We start from the raw sequence: 6,088 nt of genomic DNA, 5'->3' as shown, positions 1-6,088 counted from the left end.
CACAAAAGATCCTTGATCATTTTATTCCATAAATCGGTGTTAATGCATGTAGGAGACAGCTGCACAAAACACATAAACATTTATGCACTTTGGTAAAGAGCTATTTTAGACAGTAAAACATTTACAAACTAACCTTTCATCATGTTGCTCTAGCTTAGAACTTGTACATAGAATCTTGCTTCCAGAAAATTACATCAGAACCCTTTACAATGGAGAGAAGAAAAGAATTAATAGAAAGAGGAAAAGCCCTAAGATGAATCTAGAAATGACACTTGGCTTCTTCATCTTTGCTTGATCTTAAAATCTGAATCTGAAACTCCTCTCTTTCTTCTCTACATCCTTGCCCTCGATCTACATTCTTCAAATTCTCTTGCAACTAAAATCTGTTTTTTCTTTATCTTACCTCTGACACTTGGCAATCAAAAATAGCTCCAACACTTCCCCTCTTCTTTCCTTTGCTTGCAACTAAAAATATTTTATTTTCTGCACTTTGCCTTTACCCATGAAATATTTGATTAAAATGCTTTGCAACAAATAATTTTTGCCTTTTTTCTACCAAAATATTTCTCACATAATAGAAGCATCATTTTAGAAAGCTCTTCATGTGCCTTATACTTTTACTTCCACCCTTTTGGCATGTTCTGTAAAAATATTTTACTTCTGAGTAAAGGGCCACCAGACCTTAGTGAAAAAATTCATTTACCACCTGTCTTGCTTCAATTACATTTTAGTGTTGGTAAGAACAATCTCTATTAGCCTTGCCTTGCAATACCATTAACATAACAACCTGTGCAAAAACATTCCACCCCTAGGCGAAAACATTTTATTTTGCAACTGCAAAAATACTACTGACACGGAAATGAAATCCCGATTAACGGACAAAAATGCATTAATCATGTCAAAATCTAAACCCCTGCAGCATCCAAAACATTTTTGTGTAACATTGTTACTCTTGCCTGGAGTTGTATAAAATTCAAAACCTGATTCTCATAAACACAACTATGACCTCTCAAGATAGTGCATCTCCTCATTTAATGGATTCTGTAACCCATCAATGAGATCAGAGTTCTCTGCAATAGTTCCAAGGTACTCAACTTTCACAGTCTTATTCCCTTCTCATACTCTGGAGTAGTACGTTCAGTCTATGCCTGCAATTTCAAATGCATCTTCACATAAACATTTTAAAATAAACCTCAAGGGAATCACATGACTTGTCTAAAATGGACCACAGCCAGTCCACTCACAAATCTCTTCAAGGTCAACCATTATTGACCTGCAGCACTTAATAATACGTTTATCAATCAAAACGTTACAAGCTCTCCTCTTAGCTTGAACAAACCAACACAAGGTCGAACACACATATCATCATACTGCCTATATGTCCCCAGCCAAGGCCGTGGAAGTTGGTTTTACATCTGCCAATAGCCATTTCAATAAATCAATTTTGTGTGTACTCTACAATCTTTGAAAGCATTTGCCCTCCTCTCGTCCATCTATGTTGTGTTGCTTAGGGTTTATATTTTGAAAGCACCCTAGTGTTGAATGCATGAAAGAAGACACACAAAGTAGGCATTGGCAAAGGAAACCAAGATGCAATGATCTAATCCACACAATCAGCAAAAAAAAAGTGCCCATGGCAACAAAATCTGTCTAGAAAGCTTTCAAAGGGTCTATTATTGGATCATCCCAATCAAATGCGCTATTGCACTTTCAGGTCTACATATAAAGGGCAATGTGCGAGCCTCTACGCAAAAATCATCAAGCAATGTGTTTCAACCTGCCATCGTGCGCATTGTTAGCAATAGAATTCTAAAATAACGGTGTCATTTACACATCAGTAATGATTACTCTTCATACTACAATTCCATAGGTCAGCAACAGAAAAGCCATGATATAAAACTATAACAACAGTTGCAGCTTGTATGGCCTTCACTTCGTCTTTGAAAATCCAATGAAGATGCATCTCTGATCATCTAAATTCACGCTATAGGTTATAAAAATTTAATTCAATCCAGAGAATACTGCGTTGAAATTGCATTCTCAATGACAGTCTTCGGTGATATCCCATAGTTATTTTATATTAATCTAGTAGAACAAGTGCTAAATCGATTTGATAATACCATATTTCCCGAGATCAACAAGCTGAGAATACATTGTTTCGTTTAAATCATGCGCAGGCACTTCTAAATACTACGGCTTCACAGAATCCTTCAACTCCATGAGCAAAGGTGTCGAGCTTGGGAAAGGTCTACAACGGTTTGCAATCCTCTTATCATTGTAATCCCACAACACAGCACTGATGTTTCAATCAAAGGGAAAATGGATCGATGTCTGGAGAGAGCAAAAGAACAAGCAGGCATCAACAATAAACCCAAAAACATCTTGCCTTCCCCATATTCCCGCACCTATTTTCCATTTGGCCTATTTTCCATGCGAGATGGCGGGGACGTCGTCCCCGCATTCATTTTTTGGATGGCCTTTGTGGCCTTAGGTTTTTTAAGTTATGATTCATCTCTGCCTAGGTTATTTTTAGCCCTGCCTGGCATATCTTACTGTTTATTATGACTAATAAACTTTTGTTAATATGACTAGTATGTTTAAGGTTTTTGATAGAGGAAAGTTTTAGGAGGCCGTGTTATGTTGTAATTCTGCTAATAATTGTTCTTTTGTTGTTACTGCGTGTGTATTTGGGTCAACCCCCTAATTTTGGCTGCTTTCAATATCAAAAACAATGACATTATTTAAATTTAAATGATATAAATTTAAATTTGACCCTTTTATGACATTTTAATATTATAATAAGTCAAAACCTTTGTGGGTCTGGCTAAAAAAAGATTTTGTTTATGATCAACTGGACCTCTAAATGCCTTGAAGCCACACTTGCATGCATTCTAGATCCGAAAGATTAAGCCATTTGTCATTTAATTTGACTTTTGACGTCTCTACACTGTGGCCAAAACAACCCATCACTCATTTGAAAAAATATCAAACGTTGCTCTGGAAAGCTGTCATTGGGGAAATCAATTCATTTAGATACAGTGAGTATGTGTGCCAAGGGGTTTTTCTTAATTCCATCAAATGTGCACAATATTAACAAACAAAGTTGTCTTCTCTGAAAATTTCCGAAAATGTTTTTATCCAACCCCTGCAAAGTCAGTTTTCTTTTGACCTTGAAAAACTTTCAAATTGAGAGATGGGGTGCTTCAACCAGGCAAAGGAGCATATGAATATACAAAGAATCGTGAGGACCATTCCATTTAACATGGCAGGATGTTAGGTCATGAAATATGAATCAGGATGCATTCTGGATCCGAAAGATTAAGCCATTTGTCATTTAATTTGACTTTTGACGTCTCTACACTGTGGCCAAAACAACCCATCACTCATTTGAAAAAATATCAAACATTGCTCTGGAAAGCTGTCATTGGGGAAATCAATTCATTTAGATACAGTGAGTATGTGTGCCAAGGGGTTTTTCTTAATTCCATCAAATGTGCACAATATTAACAACCAAAGTTGTCTTCTCTGAAAATTTCCGAAAATGTTTTTATCCAACCCCTGCAAAGTCAGTTTTCTTTTGACCTTGAAAAACTTTCAAATTGAGAGATGGGGTGCTTCAACCAGGCAAAGGAGCATATGAATATACAAAGAATCGTGAGGACCAGTCCATTTAACATGGCAGGACGTTAGGTCATGAAATATGAATCAGGATGCAAAGTCACTCTAGCAGATTTAACATTGTTTTGACAATAAATGAGTAAACTGCATTTGGTTTTGACTTGGAAAAAATAGCAAACAAAGTCCTAGGGATCTAAAATCTTACACAAAGGAACATTAAGATGTAAACAAATGTGTGCACCAATCATCTTGCCATGACAATCAAATGGTAGCAAAATATAACTCTCTGAAAGTGGCTACTATAGCAAAATTAGCAGTATGCAAACAAAAAACTCTCTAAAGACCCCAAAATAGGTACTTCAAAAACTCATCAAATCTAATCCTGGGAAGTTGCAAACGAACATGAGCAATCTCTAATAGGAGGTAGACAACATTCCAAGGTAGCTCTTCATGACAATCAATGGTTGCCAAGTTATTAACCCTCAAAGTAGGCTACTTGGGAGAAATTTGCAGGGATACTTCCTGAGTGTTGCATTCAATTTTCTCGTCATGGGCCCTTCAAATTTTGCCAAATTTTGAAGGTCCCAACAGAGAGAATAGTAATTCTGAAAAATAAAGTCAAATTAATTAAATAATTAAAATTATTTAATTAAGAGGAATAATTAGTAAAATTGGCATTTGCAAGTAAAAGACAATTTTAAGTGTCCATACAAGCATATTAGGGTTTGGAGGAAGAGTCGTGATGAGTCCACCTAAAGCCATTTCTACACTAAGCCCAAGAGCGACGTGAATGCCAAAGCCCTCTTGACCTTGGTGGGCAGTCAATAAGGACATCCACCGAGGTGGCCTACTTAGTGGGTTGTTTGTACCTGCCTTCCCCATCAACGTCTTATCTCTTTAAAGACAAGTGCCACCTTGTGAAGTTGGGTGGAGGTCGTAAGTGGGTTCCTTGGCTCTTCTACATAAGTGCCCTCTGGTCCTAGGAGCCATTATGGCCAACTCTAGGGCGGCCTACTTACTTAGCCCTCTTAAACCCCTTCTGATTACACCCCAAGCCCTTCCTACAAGATGAGAACACGGACCTGATATAGTATCAACCTGTCGTATTACGCATGATCTAAAAATGAATTCACTTTGGTTTATATGTTGTTCAACCTCTATGAGTCAATCCTAGACTAAAGTGTTGTTATGCTAAATGCTTCGACCTTTCTTGGAAAATGTATTTATTTTCTAACTGTGCTTAGAATCTAATTCTACTTCTTTTATACCTTCACATCTCATTGAGAAGACACATCTCTTTTGAAAGAGATATCCATTCATATGGGTCACGTCTCCTCGTTGATGTCTTATTATTCAAATCAGATTTGCACTTTTGATTATTCATTACAATACTTATTGTGTATTCCCTAAGTTGATCTCCCTTGGATGTATTCCTCAAATGAAATCTTCTCCCCTTTATATCTTCCCATGCGAGGGAGACGCACCTCTTCATCATATCTGCCCTTTGCAAGGGTCACAACCTTTAATAATTATCACCCTTTGAAAGAATTACAACCCTTCATCGTTTCTACCCATTCCTTTCTACTTTCATGAATCCCTCCTTTCACTCGCTCCCTTCTTCCTCCCCCATCCTCCTTTCAAATGAGGTTCTCTTCTCCCTTTTGTATCTCATGTTTGAGGGAGTCCCAACTTTTCATTTCATGCCTTTTGACCATTCATTAAACTTCATTAAATTTTAATTACATTTTAATTTTTTTCTTTTATATTTTAACTTTAATTTTTTTATTATTAAATCCTATTCGGAGAACATTACAGCATTCTCCTCTCCTCTCGCCCACATTTGAGAATTTGGATTGTGGTGTTTTGGACAATCATCTAGAGAAGGAATAGAGGTCGTCTCTATTTCTAATACACACATTTTGGGTGTGCAGACTAATAGGGAAGGGCCAGGTGTTGTGCAGGTCGTTGATACTTTTGGTTGTTTTTGGTTTAGCTGTTTTTGTAGGGTTCCTATTGTTGTGAGGCAGCTTGGCTGCAGTCATGCTATCTGGCTTTTGTGTCAACTGACATCTTGCCTTAGTAAAAGGTTTTCAGGTCCTCCCTTTCAAAACCTGTTTTTACCCGTTTATCAAAAACTCTCCGTTCAATGCATCTACATTTACTCAAAGCCAAAACTCTACTCCAATCAGGGGGGCAAACTCAATGCCTAAAGAGACAAGATTTTTAGTATTCCAGCATCACTGTTCATGACCGAACACAGAGGGTGCATTAATAGGCATATGAGAGACATGTTCCTTCAGATTTGGAAAGTAAAAAGAAATACAATACTGTATTTTGTAACTTTTAACTTCATATCTTCTCTCAAACATCTCAGCAAGATTGGACAATATCTAGCAGAACTTCACAAGGTTTAAAGGAATCTACCCACACCCAGTACCAAATTTCTTCTGCACTAGGGTTAGCAGATGTG

Source organism: Cryptomeria japonica, chromosome 5 (assembly GCF_030272615.1).
Source record: "Cryptomeria japonica chromosome 5, Sugi_1.0, whole genome shotgun sequence".
Taxonomy (NCBI): Eukaryota; Viridiplantae; Streptophyta; class Pinopsida; order Cupressales; family Cupressaceae; genus Cryptomeria; species Cryptomeria japonica.
This window is presented reverse-complemented; position numbering follows the sequence as displayed.